This window comes from Nilaparvata lugens, chromosome 5 (genome assembly GCF_014356525.2).
Source record: "Nilaparvata lugens isolate BPH chromosome 5, ASM1435652v1, whole genome shotgun sequence".
Classification (NCBI taxonomy): Eukaryota; Metazoa; Arthropoda; class Insecta; order Hemiptera; family Delphacidae; genus Nilaparvata; species Nilaparvata lugens.
Genome location: NC_052508.1, coordinates 9,460,640 through 9,483,133, shown reverse-complemented (window position 1 = coordinate 9,483,133; position 22,494 = coordinate 9,460,640). Strand labels below are relative to the sequence as shown.

The 22,494-nt window shown below is 35.2% G+C and overlaps 1 protein-coding gene across 36 annotated transcripts in view; it reads left to right on the top strand.

Moving 5' to 3' along the window:
- The window catches only part of LOC111045692 (Down syndrome cell adhesion molecule-like protein Dscam2), a 460,637-nt gene that overhangs the window by 46,401 nt on the left and 391,742 nt on the right, over window positions 1–22,494 (top strand). The gene's annotated exons all lie outside the window — the stretch shown is intronic.

The window sequence follows — 22,494 nt, the reverse complement described above, 5'->3', positions numbered from 1 at the left end:
ATTAGAAAATCGCCAGCCGATTGTGATGTCTGTATGAACCGCTAATTTGGGAGTGGCTTATCCAGGCCAATGGCTGACCGTGACAGTTCACAGCTTCCAATCACAGTGCTCGGCCGTTGGTGTATAAATATTGATGCTCTTTATTTCAGTTTTAGTTCACCAGAGATAGTGTAACAACCGAAACCGGTATCTAGATTGTTCTAAAACATCAATCTATGTCCATTTATCTATCTCTAGTGAACAAAAACTGAAATAAAGATTTTCTTGATTTTTTAAAAATCTGTGGTTGGACAATATCAATCTAGTCTTCTTATTCAGTACTATATCAGTCATGAATTATTATGAGCTGTGGGCGTTGAACACGAAAGGAAATGGAAAACGTGTTACTTTAATGAAATAAAAATTAAATTCAATTATGAACGTCTCTGAAAGTGAGAAATTCCTGCAGAAATGAAGAGGATAATTAAAATGAAAAAACTCCAGGAAATGGCTTGGACAATGGAAATTAACAGTTTCTCGGCGTTTTTACTTCTCGGTTTCTACAAAGCCTGATGATCTTAACAGGAAATACTTCTCAAATTAAAGAATCGAATGAAGTACGAATAGACAATGACTGGAAGTTTAGTTGGTGGAGTGAGAAATGAAAATGAATGAAGGAGAAAGGAAATAAAGAAAGAGAATGTTGTAAATTAGAAGAAAGAGAAGAGTGGCAGAGGAGGAGAAGAAGGCAGGACTAGGAGGAAGTACGATGTGGAAGAAGAAGAAGAAGAAGAAGAAGAAGAAGAAGAAGAAGAAGAAGAAGAATATGATGGAGGAGAGGAAGAAGAAGAAGAAGAGGATGATGATGATGTAGAAGGAGAAGGAGGGAAGAAGAAGAAGAAGAAGAAGAAGAAGAAGAAGAAGAGGATGATGATGATGATAATGTAGAAGGATAAGGAGAAGAAGAAGAGAGGAGGAGAAGAAGGCAGGACTAGGAGGAAGTACGATGTGGAAGAAGAAGAAGAAGATGAAGGAGGAGAGGAAGAAGAAGAAGAAGAAGAAGCAGGAGGATTGATTGATTGATTGAGTACTTTATTTATGTAGATTACAATATATACTGGCCTATACACTTATATAAAATAGCTTACAATACAGCAACATTATAGATGAATTTACATAATATAGACTAAGAAAATAATTATTGAACTGTATATGAAACGAAAAAAGCAATTTGTAATAACTAAAGATAATATTGTTATGCATCTACATAAATTGGCGGAGCCTTGGACATATCAATGTCCATTCTTCGGAAAGAATATTAAAAATATCCTTCCCACTAACTCTCTACCAAAATCATGGTAGGAGGAGGAGAGTGAGAAGGAGGAGGAGAAGAAGAAGTAGAAGAAGAAGAAGAGGATGATGATGATGATGTAGATGGAGGAGGAGAAGAAGAAGAGGAGGATGATGATGTAGAAGGAGAAGGGGGAGAAGAAGAAGAAGAAGAAGATGATTATGATGATGATGATGATGATGAAGAAGGAAAAGAAGACGGAGAGAAAGACGAAGAAGAAGTTAGGAATATTATTGCGTGTTTTGGCGTCTTTGAATGCCTTTTTTGAATGGACATCGCACATAGTATTTAAGAATAATTACGGTATTTAGGACTTCCTTTATGGCTACCGTTTATTGCATCCATTGTCTGGGGCCACCATCGAAATTGCTGTAGACGAGCTTTTCTCAGCAATGTCAAGCACTTAACATTACAATATTATCAATTATGAATATCATGGATTATGATAATACATACTGACTATTCCAACATCTTGAAGATGCTAGACTAATAAAATACTATTGAGGTAATCCTCATCCTAAGAGAGTTTCTGGGAAAATACAAGAAAACAAAAAATAATAAGGTGGTATAGGGGGAGAAAAGAGTTAGAATATTAATTATAATTAGAGGAAATTTTACTGGAGATGATCAAAAAGGAAAAACAGGGAATGAAGTAGAAGTGAAACTCCAAGAAAAATTTGTATTTAATAACGTATATCAGCCAAATTTGAACGTATTTTGGTCTAGTATATTGTTATTACTGTTGATTATGAATGAGTGAGTGAATGAATCAGTGTCATTTTATTAATTATAAATAATAGACTATATTCTGATATAAGCTGTCATGTACCATTAACAAAACAGCAGACAAAAACGCTACTCTATCACTGGCTAGTTTGTCATCGGTTGAACTCCTTCCTTCCTACTGAACTCCCATTGGCTGTCGTGAGTTGTCAAACGTGAATTTCTCTGAACTTCACACGTCTTTCCAAGGACTGAATTTTCTTCAGACGATAAGACTCTCAAATTCATGAACATTTTAAAAAATCTTTTCTACTGTATTAGTACTGTAGCTAAATCTCAAAATTTTTAATCTTTCTTTTTTTAGTACTGTAGCTAAAAACATTTATATTACCTCATTCAACAAAATCTGATTGGTTTTTACTTTCCTTGCCCTATTACCATAGCTAAGGAAAGTATTGCTTTCCGAAAAAATTAAGGTACCCCAATTTCTAAATTCAAGATACCCTGAGTCCAAAAAAGTAGTTTTTGGGTATTGGTCTGTATGTGAGTATTGGGTATGAGTGTATGTGCGTCTGCGTACACGAAATCTCATCTCCCAATTAACGGAATGACTTGAAATTTGGAACTTGAGGTCCTTACAATATAAGGATCTGACACAAACAATTTCGATCTAATGCAATTCAAGATGGAGGATAACATAAAATGGCGAAAATGTTGTCAAAAACCGGGGTTTTCGCGATTTTCTCGAAAACGGCTCCAACGATTTTGATAAAATTTATACTTAAAATAGTCATTGATAAGCTCTATCAACTGCCACAAGTCCCATATCTGTAAACATTTCAGGGGTTCGCACCATCTATGCAAAGTTTAATTTTAGATTCCCAATTATCAGGCTTCATATACAATTTAAACGAAAAATTCCAAGTGGAAAAGATTGAGCATGAAAATCTCTACAATTAATGTTCAGTAACATCTTAACCTAAAATTGAAAATAAGCTCGAAGTTGTAGAAAATGTAATTATCCAATTGCAAACTGTTGGCAACTGTTGATTCTTAGAGATAGCAGACCTCGTATGTCTCCAGCGTTATTGTCCTGTCACCAGCTGGCTCATATCTTTGTTTATAAGTAGACTTGAAATGCGCGTGTACACAAGCGTCAGGTGATCAATTTTCATAACGGCAAGGAAAGTTGTGTGAGTGCGCCACACCAGATTTTTCTTAGTAGCTTGAAAGGATTCTATTAGCTTATTAAACGAATATGATTGGTAAGACAGATCCACGTCAGTTCTAAGAATAGGGAGTTATCAAACGTGAATCCCTCTGTAAACTGGACTTTAAAATACTGGACTGGAAATTTCTTCAGGTGATAAGTCTAGAATCCATGAACATTTCTTAAATCTTTCTTATTAGCTAGAAAGGATTCTTGTAGCTTATTAAACGAATCTGATTGGTCCTTGCATTGGATGATATAGTGAGGTCCACGTGTGTTTGATTAATAATGTTATTGCTATCCTTGTCTATCATTCAATGAAGCGGATATCGCTCTCTTTCTCGCTTTGCTCTGTTGCCAGATCGTCTTTTAACAATGTAGAATAATCAATTAACAAAATATTCCATCTTTATGATGATTATTCATTTTGAAATTATTGAAAAATATAATTTCTTGCTTAATAAAATATAACTGATTATTTTAAAGTAGAATGAACTGTTAATATTACATCAATAAACCTGTATCAGCTACCGTCTATAGAAGGCATTGACAAGACAGAGGATCGGCAACGTTTTTCTCCTCACTTTGAACAATTAATTACGACATAGCAGTCAGGTATTTATATAAATGAAAGCTATTAGCTTCTACTCACATCAGTGTAGCGCTTTCGGACACTAGGCCCTTCTTCAACACTCAAGAGTGTCCGAAAGCGCTCGAAAGAGTGTCCTAGTGTCCGAAAGCGCTACACTAATGTAAGTAGAAGCTAATAGCTTTTATTTATATAAATACCTGACTGTTATGTCGTAATTAATTGTTCAAAGTGATTATTTAACAAGCAGTTCGTAATGGAATCAAACATTGAAGAGTTTTTCTCCTATCTATCTCCACCGCCATTATAACGTGGACCTCACTTTAGGCAACCCAACCACAACGTTTTTTCTTCTTTGCCAAGACAGTTTTATAAAAACTTTAATTTTTTTATAACCCGAAAAAGCAGTCGTCACTCAACCAAGGACCTCTCCCGTCATTTTAACCAAATCACTCCGGATCTTGTTGCCATATACTTTGCATAGAATGGGTCCTTTCGTGACCATTCATTCACTCTAACAATGAGACTGATATTTGAATAATCGTTCATGAGTCACGGTTCACGGATGTGGTTCACGGTGCACCTCAAACTGTCGACATCGGTCGAATGAGAAGCATTACGTGGTTCACCATAGGTAGATTCACTTAAATCTGTCAGTATTTTGGTTGAATGGGATATTTCAAATGGGATATTCATTTATTTATTATTCTAATTTTCACAACAAAGTACTGAATGGGAGAGAAAAACTAAAGGTGCGTACAGACTTTCGCTCTGCTCCGCAACCGAACGTCACTCCAGCAGAGCGATTGATCGACCGGCGAGCAACAGTGGTTAAAGCTGCGAGGGCGGTACGTGCTCGGTGCGGGTTGGAAGCGCGAATATGTGTACGCAGCTATACATCTTCCGTAACGTTCATGATGGGTGTGGGCGGTGCGACTGTGGTTCGATGGTGGTACGAGGGCGGTACGAGGGAGGAGCGTGCTCGGTGCGGGTTGGAAGCACGAATATGTGTACGCAGCTTAAGGATACTCCTTGTACTATTTCTCTCCCAAATTTAGATAATAATTTAAAAGTCCAAAATGAGGTTATGATTCCACTTTTCTGAAAGTTAGTCCTTTTTCACTCAAAAACAACAGTAACTAAGAATTTTGAATCTTAACAGTTGAGAAACTGGATAGAAAACAAAAATATCACACTCAAATCACTTATAATTGAAAATTTTAAAAGTAGTTTTACAAAATTTAGAGCCAGAAAAACACAACTTATTATTCAGCACAGGAGCATTTATGTTATATTCATTGGGTTTGCTATCAGTTGATAGTAAATCTTCCTAGGTGAGATTCATTTGAAAGTGGCAGTGTTGGTTGAATGGAAAGTATTCATGTTGTTTACGAGGTTTGCTGTCAGTTGATAGTGAATCTTCTCAGGTAAGATTCATTTGAAAGTGGCAGTGTTGGTTGAATAGAGAGTATTCATGTTGTTTATGAGGTTTGCTGTCAGTTGATAGTGAATCTTCTCAGGTAAGATTTATTTGAAAGTGGCAGTGTTGGTTGAATAGAGAGTATTCATGTTGTTTATGAGGTTTGCTGTCAGTTGATAGTGAATCTTCTCAGGTAAGATTCATTTGAAAGTGGCAGTGTTGGTTGAATAGAGAGTATTCATGTTGTTTATGAGGTTTGCTGTCAGTTGATAGTAAATCTTCCTAGGTGAGATTCATTTGAAAGTGGCAGTGTTGGTTGAATGGAAAGTATTCATGTTGTTTACGAGGTTTGCTGTCAGTTGATAGTGAATCTTCTCAGGTAAGATTCATTTGAAAGTGGCAGTGTTGGTTGAATAGAGAGTATTCATGTTGTTTATGAGGTTTGCTGTCAGTTGATAGTGAATCTTCTCAGGTAAGATTCATTTGAAAGTGGCAGTGTTGGTTGAATAGAGAGTATTCATGTTGTTTATGAGGTTTGCTGTCAGTTGATAGTAAATCTTCCTAGGTGAGATTCATTTGAAAGTGGCAGTGTTGGTTGAATGGAAAGTATTCATGTTGTTTACGAGGTTTGCTGTCAGTTTAAAGTAAATCTTCCAGAGTAAGATTCATTCGATTGTGTCAGTGTTGATTGAATGGTAAGTATTCATGTTGTTCACGAGGTTTGCTGTCAGTTGATAGTAAATCTTCTCAGATAAGATTTATTTGAAAGTGGCAGTGTTGGTTGAATTGTAAGTATTCATGTTGTTTACGAGGTTTGCTGTCAGTTGAAAGTAAATCTTACCAAAGCAAGATTCATTAAAAAGTGCCAGTATTAGTTTAATAGAAAGCTTTGATGTTGTTCATGAGGTTTGCTGTCAGTTAAAACAGGATCTAACTATGTATACCAAGTTATAGGAGGATTCACTTCACACTGTCATTATTAGTTGAATGAAACGTATTGATGTTTTTCGAGGTGTTTGATGACAGTTGATTGTGAATCTCATCAAAGGAAGATTACATCGTGCTGTCAGTATTGGTTGAATGGGTTAGCATTGATGTTATTCATGAGGAAATCTGACAGTTGAAAGTGAATTTGATTCCACGTGCGGTGAACCGCTCCGTATTAGTGAGGTCCACGTTATAATGGCAATATTTGATTAACAGTGGTGTTGCTATCATCTTTGTATCATATCCGTATCATCTTTGTATCATCTTCCTATCATCTTTGTATCATATTCCTATCATCTTTGTATCATATTCGTATCATCTTTGTATCATCTTCCTATCATCTTTGTATCATATTCGTATCATCCTTGTATCATATTCCTATCATCCTTGTATCATATTCGTATCATCTTTGTATCATATTCGTATCATCTTTGTATCATCTTCCTATCATCTTTGTATCATCTCCCTATCATCTTCGTAACATCTTCCTATAGTGAGGTCCACGTTATAATGGTTTTGCCATTCTTGTCTATCATTCGACAAAGCAGATACTGCTATCCTTTCCTAGCTCCGCAACGTTGCCGGATCGTTCTTTTACCATTGTATAAGTATGATCAATTAACAAAATATTTATTCTAAATTATGAAATTTTATAAATATTCATCATTGAAAAATATATTCCCTTTACGAATGAAATATAATTCACTATTTTCAACAATAATGTACAGTTAATATTACATCAGATATTCCGGTATCAGCTATACCATAGCCACCTCTAATACAAGGCCCCGGCCTACGATATTGCAACGTCGCAGTGTAGGCTTAGAATCTATTACATGATTGGTGAGAAAGATTTTTAAAAATACCAGTTGATCTTTTTCACCAATCATGTATTAGATTCTAGGCCTACACTGCGACGTTGCAGTATCGTAGGCAGGGGCCTTGTATTATAGGTGGCTATGGCTATACTCTATAGAAGGGAGTAGCAAGACAGAGAATCGGCAACGCTGTTCTGCTATCTTTCTCCACTGCCATTATACCGTGGACTTTACTACAGGCAACGCAATCAAGGTTTCGTGTCATCACCGCAGAATGTGCTGACTGCTGATCGAGTTTAATGAATACAAAGCAAGCATTCCAATCGTCGACCACAAAATTAGCAGACAATGTGAGTTTGGGTTGGGTGAGTTATTTGGAGCTGTTTTAATGACAACAGAGTAGGCTACAGTATTCGAATTTGTTGGTGAATATTATTACTGTATTGTAATAGGCCTATTGAGACACAGTGTTATACCAATGAGTTATTCCAATATGTTTTTCAACAAAGTATTAAGATTATTTATTTATTTATTACATTCCACAATGACAATATCAAATCAATGATTGGGTGAGAATCAACAGGATGAATCCAAAACTGTTTCTCTAAAGGTGCGTACAGATATACGCACCGCGAACATGAGCAATTCACTTTTAGTTAGCTGATTATATCTATATTTTTACAGTGTTATACTGTGAGTTATTCCAATCTTTTTTTCAAAAAAGTATTAAGATAATTTATTTATTACATTCTACAATCACAATATCAAATTAATGATTGGGTGAGAATCAACAGGATGAACCCAAAACTGTTTCTCTTATATTTATTATGGTGACTACACAAAAGCCGGTTAAATTTTAACCGTGATTAATTCCACGAGAACCAATCAGAGAAGCCGTATTATTAACCGTATCCAATATAATAACAGCGATTCTGAAGTTGTATTGTAGACTAGTAGTTCTGTGAACAGTAGACCTCGCGCTCAGTAAGTTGACCTTAACTTTGTATCAAAATTAGTATCAAGATTAGTTTTATCAAAAATTAATAAATAATTAATCAATTTAAAATGTCTAGAAAAAATCCTAAATAAACATAGATCTTTCTGTCCTATCGTACCGTGACGTGTCGTCCCGGAATGTTAGTGTGAGCGCTGTTATCAGGTCTGGCTGCAACTGTCTATAACCATAGAGAAACGATAGCATAAGTAGATATCCCATGGTATAGGGCGTTTATGTCGCAACTTTTACTGTTATCCCAAGCCGATAGTTCACGTAGTTCTTTCCCATGCAGCTGTGTGACGCTGGTAGTCTCTCATATTGTGCCGTTCATACACTCTCACCCCAACAAAACAGTAAAAATTGACAATAATCGACAGTAATCGGCTTGAGATAACAGTAAAAGTTGCGACATAAATTCCCTATACCATGGGATATCTACTTACGCTATTGTTTCTCTATGCTATAACGTTGATGGAGAGATACATTTTCAGGATGTTCGATGTTTTTGAACGAGTAGTATTATAGTCCACTAGACAGCTGATTTATGATGAATAATTCTATAGTGTGATTTTTACTCTTATATTGGCGTATGAAGGAGGCTCCCTTTTCCTTTTATATTATCCTTGAAATGCAAAATTTTTAAAAACCTTGTATATACTTCGTCGCGCAATTTAAAAAGGAACATACCTGTAAAATTTCATGAAAATCTATTACCGCGTTTCGCCGTAAATGCGCAACATATAAACATTTAAACATTTGAACATTCAAACATTTAAACATAAAGAGAAATACAAAACCGTCGATTTGAATCTTAGACCTCACTTCGTTCGGTCAATAATAACAGCGACTCTGAAGTTGTATTGTAGATTACACTTAGTGCCGGTTGCACAAAAGCCGGTTGAATTTTAACCGTGATTAATTCCACGAGAACCAATCAGAGAATCCGTATTATCAAAAAAGCCTTCTCTGATTGGTTCTCGTGAAATTAATCACGGTTAAAATTTAACCGGCATTTGTGCAACACGGCCTTATTGTTTTATTATGTGGAATGATTTCTACTTGATGATGACATGACTATAGCAGCAGTGTTGATATGAAATGAAAGCCAGCAATGAAATCATATCAAGTGAAAGTGTTTCTGATGAGTTGAAGTGATATTAGTTAAACCGGGGTTATTTTCTTCGATAACTTGAACTTGACTAGAAGTTAATCATTGGTTAGTTGATGAGACCGGAGTTAATCATTGGTTAGTGAGTGAGACCACTTTCATAAAGCAGTCAATAATATTGTGATACTGGTTTCGATCAAGTAATGAGAGAGAGATTCGGTCAATTAGAATGTGTTCATTTGATATGGCGGCTTGGATGTTGGGACTTGTTTCGTTTCTCCTAGAATAGACGTGGATTGAGTAGAGGCATAGTTGTAATTATGATGATTGTTGGACCAGCGGGGTGGCATAAAACACATCAATTTGTTTCAAGTGGACTTTCAGTGAGGCAACGAATTGTGGGAGAGGAATTTTGCGTTTCAAGTGGTCTTTCAGTGAGGCTAGGACATTTTGTGAAGAATTTGAATGGTAGAGTGATGAAGGAACTGAGAGGAGAAGAAAGATCGAGGAACGAGAATGAGTGAGAAAGGATAATGGAGTAGGAGATGTTGTGGAATGAGAAGGAAGAGTAGAATTAGGAGTAGTTGAGAAGGAGGAAAAGGAGGGCGAGATGAAGAAGAAGAAGTAATATGAGGAGGTGAAGGTAAAGATGGAGAAGATGATGAAGAAGAAGGAGAAGTTAAAGAAGAAAAAAAAGAGATAGAGAAAGGATATTTTGTGGACGTAAAATTTGAAAAGCAGCTATGGAACTAAGAGGAGAGGAAAGATTAAGGAACAAGAAGGAGGGAGAAAGGATAATGAAGAAGAAAATAGTGTGGAAGAAGGAGAAAGAGGGAAAGGAGGAGGAGGAGAAGAAGAAGAAAGAGGGAATGGAGGAGGAGGAGTAGAAGAAGAAGAAAAAGAGGACGAGGAAAAAGATTTTGTACACAAGGAATTCGAAAGGCAGAGTGATGGAGAAACTAAGAGAAGAAGAAAGATTGAGCAAATGAAGAAGAGAGAAAGAATGATGAAGTAGGTGAAGTTGAAGAGATAAAGAATTTGAGGGTGAAGAAATAGATGAAGAAGAAGATGATGATTTTGAAAAAGTAGTCAAATGATATGCTGAGGATGTGGTTTAGGAAGATGATGGTGTGGAAGTAGATAGAGAATTTGTACGTGAAGAATTAGATGAAGAAGATGATGATGATGATGAAAAAGTAGACAACGAATATGATAGATAGATAGATAGATAAATGCCTTTTATTTACACTTTACAATTTCAAAAGTGATGTGGGTGAAATTGAGGCAGTAAGAGCCCCCTCTTCCACTTTATGCTGAGGATAAAGAAGTAGATTAGATGTTGAAGTAATAGATAGACTTTGAAGGTAAAGAAATAGATAATGATAATGATAATGTTGAAAAAACAGACAGAGAATAGGAGGATAAAGACGTAGGATAAAGAAGTAGATTAGGGAGACAATGCTGTGGATAAGAAACATATTAGGTAGATGATGGTGAAGAAGCGGATGAAGAAGACTTAGATCATAAATAAGTGTTGTAAGCAGACTTGGTTGGTGACGGCCATTCAAATAAATTGTTTGATGAGGTGCTGTTGACTCCTGCTGATGGCGTGATGCCCTGTTGATGTTGATGACATTGCAACAGCGCTGATGTTGATAGCCTGACACTGTAACTACAACCGATCTCTTCCGTTCCAAATATTACGCCTACAAGATAATGTTAACACTGTCTCTCTCTCTCTCACTTGCTTGAAATCAGCTCTGAGATTGTTAACACTGTTTCTCTCTCTCACTTCGAATCAGCTCTAAGATTGTTAACACAAGTCTCCGACTTGCAATCATCTGTAATCAATTCATAACCTGCCATTAATTTATTTATTTGGAGAGGTCCATCACTTCCTATCTCTTACTTGTTTGATTGAAATAAGCTCAAAAATTGTTAACATTGTCTTTCTCTATCTTACTTCGAATTAGCTCTACGATTGTTAACAATGTCACACTGCGACTTGGAATCAGCTAAAATCAATTTATAACCTGCCATTAATTTATTTATTTGGAGAGGTCCATCACTTTCTCTCTCTTACTTGTTTGATTGAAATAAGCTCAAAAATTGCTAACACTGTCTTTCTCTATCTTACTCCGAATCAGCTCTACGATTGTTAACAATGTCACACTGCGACTTGAAATCATTTATAAGCTGCCATTAATTTATTCATTTGGAGAGGTCTATCACTTCCTCTCTCTTACATGCTTGAAATCAGCTACGAGATTGTCAAAACTGTCTCTCTCCGACTTGCAATCATCTGAAATCAATTTATATCCTGCCATTGATTTATTTATACAGGATGTTCTGAAAAAAGGTGACCATAAGAAAAAAACTAAGAAAAACAGTACTAATTAACATAGGTCCGAAAATGCTTTGTTACCAATTTGCCATACAGAGTGAAAGATTTCGTCTGAATTTCAGTTCCCCTGCCCTACGGGTATTTTTTGGATGTTAATTAAGGTGCTAAATTCAGCGTACATTATGTAAAATGAACTGAGAAATTGAATAAAACCGTTTCCAGACCGTTAGCTACAGTAATTTTTAAGATATGTGACGAAATACGCGAAACTTGGTTCCGAAAAACAAGTTCCTTTAAGGTTTTAAGCAGATTTACTATGTTAAATGCACAATAAAAACAAAATATTTTCTAACAGAACTTGTAGAAAATTTAATTTCGAAGAGAAAGATGTAGAATAAGTCTATAATAGACAAACGCAACCTTGAAAAATAATCCTTAATTACTTAAAAAAACGCATGAAAAATAGAGAGTTCAACAAATTTTGTCTAATTGTCATGCGTTTTGTATGTGATCAAGGATTATTTTTTCAAGCTTGCGTTTGTCTATTTTTATAGACTTATTCTACATCTTCTTTTCGAAATTAAATTACATATTAACAGAAATGTTATCAAGGAGAGAGAAAAGAGTGGAGAATGGGAAAAGAAAATAATCAAGAAGAAGAAGAAGAAGAAGAAGAAGAAGAAGAAGAAGAAGAAGAAGAAGAAGAAGAAGAAGAAGAAGAAAAAGAAGAAGTGACGAAGACTCAGAGGAAGAGAAGTTGAAAAGGAAGGGACAGGTCTTGATAGTGTTGAGAGGAAATGCTTGCTTCCTGTCTTTGCATCACGTTCGTTTCTCATCTTCTTGTTTTATTTCGTCTTATCGTTCATCACTCAACGTGTTGCATATCTTGTAGGATTGTTTGGAAAAAGTATAAGTACAGTGTACCTGTAATAGTATAGCAGAGAATATACAGGGTGATATTTAATCCTGTTACCCAATTTTTTATTGAAAATGAAATCTTATCCTCTTGAATTAGAAAATTCTTCAAACATTCTTGTTTAAGATACTGCACCTTTCCGTCGTAATATAGTTATTATTCTTATTAAAATCAATAAAAACAATTTAAAAACAAGAAGTACCGTTTTTATTTAAAACATAAAACTTTTTCCATGTTTTTATTCATTTAAAAAAGTAGCCCATACAAGTTAAGTGATTTTATTATTCTTATCTTAAACTTGACTCATTTTTTCTCGTGTAAACCACTACTTGAAAATCCTGCCCTTCTGCTTCTTTTATAGTTCTCAATAATATTATTATTGAGTTTTGAAATATTTTCAATAGAATATGGCAAACAAATTACTCTGTAAACTCAAAACACACTTCTCAAGGAATAACACATTGTATATGTGTATCAACCCTTTTATCATTGTTATTCTTTAATTTCGAATGAAATCGAAGTGTGTAATTATATAAAATGAACTGAGAAATTGAATAAAACCGTTTCCAGACAGTTAGCTACAGTAATTTTTAAGATATGTGACGAAATACGCGAAACTTGGTTCCGAAAAACAAGTGCCTTTAAGGTTTTAAGCAGATTTACTATGTTAAATGCACAATAAAAACAAAATATTTTCTAACAGAACTTGTAGAAAATTTGATTTCGAAGAGAAAGATGTAGAATAAGTCTATAATAGACAAACGCAACCTTGAAAAAATAATCCTTAATTACTTAAAAAAAACGCATGAAAATAGAGAGCTCAACAAATTTTGTCTAATTGTCATGCGTTTTGTATGTGATCAAGGATTATTTTTTCAAGCTTGCGTTTGTCTATTTTTATAGACTTATTCTACATCTTTCTCTTCGAAATTAAATTACATATTAACAGAAATGTTATCAAGGAGAGAGAAAAGAGTGGAGAATGGGAAAAGAAAATAATCAAGAAGAAGAAGAAGAAGAAGAAGAAGAAGAAGAAGAAGAAGAAGAAGAAGAAGAAGAAGAAGAAGAAGAAGAAAAAGAAGAAGTGACGAAGACTCAGAGGAAGAGAAGTTGAAAAGGAAGGGACAGGTCTTGATAGTGTTGAGAGGAAATGCTTGCTTCCTGTCTTTGCATCACGTTCATTTCTGTGTTCGTTTCTCATCTTCTTGTTTTATTTCGTCTTATCGTTCATCACTCAACGTGTTGCATATCTTGTAGGATTGTTTGGAAAAAGTATAAGTACAGTGTACCTGTAATAGTATAGCAGAGAATATACAGGGTGATATTTAATCCTGTTACCCAATTTTTTATTGAAAATGAAATCTTATCCTCTTAAATTTGAAATTCTTCAAACATTCTTGTTTAAGATACTGCACCTTTCCGTCGTAATATAGTTATTATTCTTATTAAAATCAATAAAAACAATTTATAAACAAGAAGTACCGTTTTTATTTAAAACATAAAACTTTTTCCATGTTTTTATTCATTTAAAAAAGTAGCCCATACAAGTTAAGTGATTTTATTATTCTTATCTTAAACTTGGCTCATTTTTTCTCGTGTAAACCACTACTTGAAAATCCTGCCCTTCTGCTTCTTTTATAGTTCTCAATAATATTATTATTGAGTTTTGAAATATTTTCAATAAAATATGGCAAAAAAAATAATTACACTGTAATCTCAAAACACACTTCTCAAGGAATAACACATTGTATATGTGTATCAACCCTTTTATCATTGTTATTCTTTAATTTCGAATGAAATCGAAGTGTGTAATTATATAAAATATGTGAAAAATGTAATGCAATAATACTAAAAGTAGGCTATATAGCTTTTATACTTCAGTATATCGAAGTAGCTCTTGTGCAGTGTTGTTACAGGCTTGCTAGAGTGATCATACAAATGAATTAGTCTTGATTGACTATGGAACAACGCCAAAATAACTTCCATACAGTTGAGGCAGATGTAGGGCCTACCCATATCGTTATAGACTTGTACTATTCCCAAGCACTATTTTTCTTGTAAAGTCTTTTCTCAAGATAAATTGCAGCCATGTTCGGTTATTTTAGTGATGGTAAATGATCGAGAACAGTGATTAGGGTTTCTCACTTACAATTTGCTTTTACGATGCCAGGCTGAAAATACTAGATGAGAAGTGAGACGTGAATTTCTGGATAGGAAGAGTGTGGAGGATGTAGAGGAAGAGTGTGGAGGATGTAGAGAAAATGAATAAAACTATAAGTGGAGGAACAGATGTGAGCAGTACCCGTGACAGATGGATAGATTGAGGAGTGAAAGAGAGAAATAAAGCGTGAGAGAGATAGAGTGATTGAGGGAAAGAGAGTGAGCGAGGGTGAGTGAGAAAGAATGGACCTGTGCAGAGGGTAGATTTTGAAACTCGTTCATCTGCTGTTCAACTCCAACAAAAAAAGACCCTCAAGGGTGAAGGTTGAGAATAATGTACGTGTGGTTTAGATAGTAGATAGGTTGAGATCGAACCAATAATCAAGTTGTAGGGCCTAAAAATACAGAGTGACACAGAATAACGGGAACTTTTAATAACGCCATAAAACATTAGTGGGAAGGGCAAAAATGATTCAATTCAAACTAATGTGAAGTTCAAGACTTGCCATTTGAGAATTATTAATAACATCTATCACTTTTTGACAATTACTTCTTCAAGCACGAATACACTCTTGAAATCTGTGTTGAGATTCCTGAACGATTACTGCACCATTTCAGCTGGGATATTGTTAATTTCATTTTGAATTGTCTGTTATGATTCAACCACAGTTATTGGTCAAGTTGTGAAAACGTTTGACTTGAGATAGCTCCACAAACAGAAAATCGCAGGTGGACAGATCATGGGACCAGGAAACGCAGATGTTGCAGCGATCAATGAGGAATCGTCAACACAGATTTAAAAGTTCCCGTTATTCTGTGTCATCCTGTATGAGTAGGTAGCCTAGTTAAAAATATAAGTAGTATATTGTAGAAAATATAAGTTGTATTATGAAGCACTAGAATATTGTCTAAAAATATCACGAATTTATTGAAAATTTAGATGTTTCAATACCTTTGGTGTCTTCAGTCAGAAAATTCAAAAGTTAATATTGTACTTTGTTATTGAATTTTCACACTAAAGATGTCACCATAGCTGGTGAAACATGTATATAACTTCTCAATAAACTTTTGATATTTTAAATAGTATTTTATTGACCGAGCGAAGTGAGGTCTAAGATTCAAGTCGACGGTTTGGCATTCTCTTAATGTTTGAATGTTTAAATGTTTATATGTTGTGCATTTACGGCGAAACGCGGTAATAGATTTTTATGAAATTTGACAGGTATGCTCCTTTTTTAATTGCGCGTCGACGTATATACAAGGTTTTTGGAAATTTTGCATTTCAAGGATAATATAAAAGGAAAAAGGAGCCTCCTTCATACGTCAATATTAGAGTAAGAATCAGACTTAGAATTATTCATCATAAATCAGCTGACAAGTGATTACACAGATGTGTGGAGAAGCCAGTCTATTGCTGTATTTCCATAAGGTCTATAGTTTCAAGGTACTTGTGGATGAGAATACTGCGTGAGGTCTACTTTTCACAGAACTACTAGTTATGGATCAATATCTCACCAAAAACAGTGTCTAATATCAGTAATATAATTTTAGTAAGAAATAAAAGTTGTATAGTTGGTATATATTGGGGTCTGTTTTGTCAGTTGGCTTGTAAGTTGGTAGTTTTGGGTAGAAAAATGAGTCTCGTTGAGGAATTCTTGATAAATATGTGAAAAAAGACAAAAATCATACATTTTAGTCTACTACTGATGTATATTTCTGGACATAGGAGTGAGAGAAGGAAACACTTCAGTAACAAGTTGATTAAAGCTGTAGTTATGAACTGCAAAAGTGAATAAAAATTGCGGTTTTATGTTAATGTACTCATGAGAACTAGTTTATCGATAGTTGTTGGAGTCGTCTTTTCAACCTTGAATTGAGAATGTTGTGAGAATGGCAGTTGTCTTGATACAATTTTTTAACTATACTGTATCATTAAAATATGAACAGATAGAAAAGACAAATAATGTGTATCTATTGCACAGTATTTCCCTGAAGGTCTATCAAAATTTCCATCTGTAGACTGACTGGCCGCTATGGCTTCGTATAAAATGAGCGCTGCTTTCCAGAGATTGTCAGTTTGGTGTAAGCATTCCGGCAATTAGGAGGTACCGGGTTTGATTCCCGGGCTGACAAATAATTTTTGTATAGTAGCGCTCATCGAATTTCCATCTAGCTGTTTACCCTGTTGTCAATATTTAGCAGAGGTCTTCGGGGTGATTTACAGCATTTAATTGGGATTTTCGTTTGATAAAACAGTAATTAATAATTATCTATCAAAATAGTCAAAACTTGCAAGTACAGTACATTTAATTTGAGAAAAATCTTCAATAATAAACTCGAGAATCACAAGAAACCTTGACAAACCAAAACACGTTTTCCTAGCAAAAGAGTGAAATGTAGACTGATATTGATCCGCTCAGCAATTATATCCTATGTACTAGACTTAGGGATGTCAATCCCGGGATCCCGAATCCCGAATCCCGGGATCCCGGTCCATTTTTGATACCTAACAATCCCGGGATTTTTTAGCGTCAATCCCGGGATTTTCGGGATTGAAAACCTGAAATTGTGAATCATACTTTTCCAAAAACAATTCAATATGGAATTTATTCATGGTGATGAATATGAGTTTCTATAACTAATTTATTGTTCTAAGTGTTTGACTAATTTATTTTACAGGCACAGTCTACAGTTGCATATACATAATATTGATTGTATACTGAAGCCTACTCTTTACTGGCTTAATAGAATTCGCATTATTAGTTCGCATAATTGGCAGAATGGTTGTTCATTGATTGTTATGCCTCTACGTTTGTTTCTGTTTACACAGCACCACAATTATACCAGTCTAGACGGCGCAATATTTGCAATAGTGCTGATGGCATTTCCTTGAAATGCATTCCGAACTTTGAAAAGACTTCAGAAATCAGAAATAAAAAAGCACTAACGATTCACTCTCTGTCTTCTCTTTCCTCATACATACTTTCTGTCCTCTCCTCTTCTCTTTCTCTATCATAAGTAGAATATCTAGTTGAAGTAAATATTATAGTTGCTCTACGAAATTTCATTTAGTAGTGTAGTGGTTCAGCTTTCGCGTTGTTTGGTCGGTATGGCGTTACGGTCTTACAAAAAGTATTCTATTTTATTATTAAAATTATTAATTCAAGTGATATTAATTCACTTTACAGTATTTGACGTAATTAAAGTGTGAGCTCTATCCCGTCCTGATGTAGGATAGAAATGCTTTTGTCCACATAAAAAAAGACTCTGATGAGTTATCTCGCTTTCCTCAGTTCTCGCTATCATCTAGGATACAGCAAATTTAAGGTAGGACATGGAATAAAACAGTTACTCCTATAATCTTGAAAACATTTATAGAAATATAATGTTCAATTTTAATATTATTCCCAACTATATTTTTTTATTTTAATAATAGCCTCTCTCTCTTTAATGGGCCCTTTTTCATCTCCACACACTGTTACTGAACATATAATTGAGGAGGAACAATTGGTTAAAAATGCATTAAACTGATTTTTGCCAATCCCGGGATCAGTCCCGGGATCCCGGGATTGATATTGGATAATCCCGAAATACCGGGATTGGAAATCAGTCCCGGGATTGACATCCCTAACTAGACTAGAAGAAGTGAGTAAAACACTAAAGAACTTGTGAAATGTTTCATTGATCATTGTATTGGTATAAATATTTAATAGTGTTTGTAGAAAATCTACATTATCCTTGATAATGTTCATAGAATAGTATCTTCTATACTTAAAAATTCGATTGAGTGACTGTCAATGTTGTAGAACCTTTCCATAATGAAATAAAAACACACATAATATTGACAATTGACAATTTTACAGTTTTTAAACTGTAGAATTTAACAATATTATGTGTGTTTTTATTTCATCTTCTATACTTTCATCTGTCACTAATCTTACAGTTACACAGTGTCTTGTAATTTTAGTGATTATTTTATCTTGTATTTTTATTCTAGTAAAAATCCATTAGACAGTGTAAAGCCTGACTGACTTTCCATTGTGTATTTTCCTACCGACATGACTGAGATTTCAATAATTCATCTGCCTCAGAATCATATAATCATTGTGATGTGACTTGTAGTTTTATTTTGATAAAACATTACTACTGTTGTATTGTAAAACGTCAGAAAAATTGTAGAATTCATAGAGAGATGACTATGATAATGATTAATCGCCCTAGCATGACTAGGACAGTATCTGGGAATCGGATCTGTCTCATTCAAGGCTTTACCTAGGAATGTCGTGAATCATTATTAACAATCGCTCTCCTACTTACTCTCACTCACTCTCTCTCTCTCTCTCGCTGATTCTCTCTTTCTCTCTTGTCCCGCCTTGATACTGTATCAAATTCCAAATTACAGAGTATTCGTTGATCATAGCGGTTTCTCGTGACCGCTTTTTGCTACATTGTTCATTCGTACTTGAAGTTCCACGTACGTCTATTAAATTTAACCGCGGTTAAAAGTCGTCATCACATTGAATTATTTCTCACAATCACTCTCCCACTCGCTCTCTTTCTCTCTCTCTCTCGATTCATTCATTAAGGAGTGTTGGCACTCAGTTTACACTTGATCAAGTTTTCTTGACGTTTGTGTAAAATGAATGTATTCTGCAAACTTGAAGTAGAGTTACAAGAACAGAAAATTGAATCCACTTTACCAATGTAGACCCTTCTCCAAGTTTTGTTGATTCAAGTAGATGTCGAACATGTTTGACTTTTGGATTCAACTCGAATTTTGAAGGTACATCCAACCTACAAATTGGAAAATCAGATAAGAACAGTTGTCAGTCAATGTAGAATATATAAAAACAACTAAATATATAAAAGTATGATGCAATAAAAGTATAAGTAAGAAGAAATCTTCGAGATTAATTCGAGTTTTACATCTTAATTATATTATTTGGAGGTTATGAAAACTTGAATCGAAGAATACCCATCATTTTGATAATGTACTTATCGTATAAATGAATAAATAATAAATGAATAAAGGAAAATTTACTCCAAGTAAACTTGACCAATGAAAACAGCAGCTTCACAGTTTACATTTTCATTACATTACAGTTCATTGTCTAAGCTTTTTCTATGTAGGCTTATTACAACTCTTTTTATTCAACATTCACGGAATTTCTACCACAGAATCATCGTCATTACTTCAGAAAAGGTTTTTGTGAATAATATCCTTACAAATTTCACTGTTCGTCCACATACCCTATTTTAAAGAATACTTTAATTCATGTACTTTTTACCACTCCAGAACGCTCAAATTTTTAGAAAGACTGAAACTTTCAGGTTACAGACAGACAAAGAGATAGTAGAAGAGAGATCCAGGAATTTTTATGGCGCCACTGCTCCATTTTTATCCTGTAGTGTTTGTATATTTACACAATCTTGATCTCCGCTCCTATGTTTACCATGAAAGAGAAAGGGTTCAAAGCTCCAGCTGAGTGTTTTTGAGAAGTTTATGACTTTATCAACCTTTTTCGGACAAAAGAGTTGACTAGAATTACAAATATTTACAGACTGATTCAAAGTTAGTGAACATAGCTTATCTTGTTACGACACAAGTATGTCAATTGTCAATAGTGATAGTCTTTATAAATATTCGTGTATTTTTGGATGTGTAACTTCTTTCTCACTTATGGAGTGAGATCGCAAGTTTACTTGAATGGTTGATTTGTTTTGTTTGATAACAAGTTTCTCAATTTATTGGAAAAATCTTCACAACAAATTTCTATGTTTTTGAAAAGCATTGAATGAGCAATCAGTACAAACTCACCTTCTTGCTCAGTATACAGTAGGCTACATTTATAATAGATTAAGTCAAATATATATTTTATTCATTACTTTCAGGAAACCCGTGTTATTTTAAAACTTAATAAACTGAAAACTTGACGTAATGAAATCTAGAAAAATTGAAAATAGGCCTATAACCATTCTCGGTTAATTGAGAATCTATAGGTAATATTTCAAGTTAATCAGTCTAGTGGTTCAGATGGGATGATGAGTCAATAGTTATTTGTGCAACTAGTGCGCAAAGTGACAGTTTGCTGCACCGAAAGAAACGTTTACGCCCGAGCCGTAGGCGAGGGTGGAATGTTTTGTTGAGTGCAGCAGAGGAACTTTGCGCACGTATTTCACATTAAGTTTTTCCTACAGTTACCATTGAATATGAAAAGTGGGTAATTATGGGTAAAATTGCCTGAATAATGTAGTAGTGTTTGAATGAAGAGGCGGCTGTGTGCTGAATGTGGTGGCTGTCGGCTGTCGCTGTCATCCACTGTTGTCCTTGGTTATAATATATAATGTAATAATTAGCGCGTTGTGCTTCGTTGCACCTCTGCTCACTATAGCAGCCACAGCAGTCACTGTTACCAACTTCATTTTGATTTTGCTGCACTGTTGCTCCATATAACCTACTAAGTATTTTGCGTTGCCATGTTGCAAATCTGGAGTGCAGAAAAATTTTTCCCGCACTAGAGCGGAAAAGTGATTCTTTGCGTTCTGTAATCAGTGCAGCAATGGCCACTTTTCAACGAACTGTAGGAAAACATAATTTTCCTACAGATACCCTGAAAAGTGACCATTTGTGCACTGATTGCAGGCTGCAAAAAATCACTTTTCCGCACTAGTGCGCAAAGTGAGTACTTTGCGTACTCCAGATTTGCAGCATGACAACGCAAAATAGTTAGTAGGTTATATGGAGCACCAGTGCAGCAAAATCAAAATGAAGTTGGTAACAGTGACTGCTGTGGCTGCTATAGTGAGCAGAGGTGCAACCAAGCACAACGCGCTAATTATTAAGTAGATATTATAACCAAGGACAGCGACAGCACAGTGCCACCACAGCACACACCACACAGCTGCCCCCCGCCATTGAAACACTACTACATTATTCAGGCAATTTTACCCATAATTACCCACTTTTCATATTCAATGGTAACTGTAGGAAAAATTTAATGTGAAATACGTGCGCAAAGTTCGTTTGCTGCACTCAAGAAACCATTCCGCCCTCGCCTACGGCTCGGGCGTAAACGTTTCTTTCGATGCAGCAAACTGTCACTTTGCGCACTAGTTGCACAAATAACTATTTCCCATCCCGTACGTGTATAAGCCAGTTCTTTCATTTATTATAGTATAGATGTACTAATAAACTATTATATAGAAATGTTATGACTGGCTGTATTCTCTCTTCACCAACTCAAATCGGCGGTTGTTACGTTGAACAAATTGGTTGGCTTCAATTCTCTCCTACTCAACTCCCATTGGCTGTCGTTATTAGAAGACCGACATTGCTGCTCTGTCATTGGTCAGCTTGTAATTGGTTGAATTCCCTCTCGCTCCACTCCTATTGGGTATTGCCCTGCTCACGTAATACCTCTTCCTCTTTGGTTTGTGATTGGCTGAAGTCTCTCTAACTCAACTCTCACTATCACAACGAAATAACTATTAAGCTGCGTACAGATATAAGCGCCTCCAACCCGCTCCGCGCACGCTCCGCCCTCGTTCCACCATCGCTCCGCCACCGCTCTGTACTCGCACCTCTTCTAGCTCTTCTCGCGTTCCACTCTTGCTCCCCGGTCGATCATCAATCGCTCTGCTCGAGTGACGTTCGGTTGCTGAGCAGAGCGAAAGTCTGTACGCACCTTTACAAAACTAACTGGCTAAAGTCTAACATAACTTAACTTGGCTGAAGTCTCTCTAACTCAACTCTCATGATTTGTCACAATTACAAAATTATTAATGACACTCTTATACTGTTACAACGAAATAACTATTTTTTCATTGGTTAAATTCTTTCTCACTTGAATTTAAAACTGTCCAATCATCAATGCCCCCATTTTAAAGTTTTG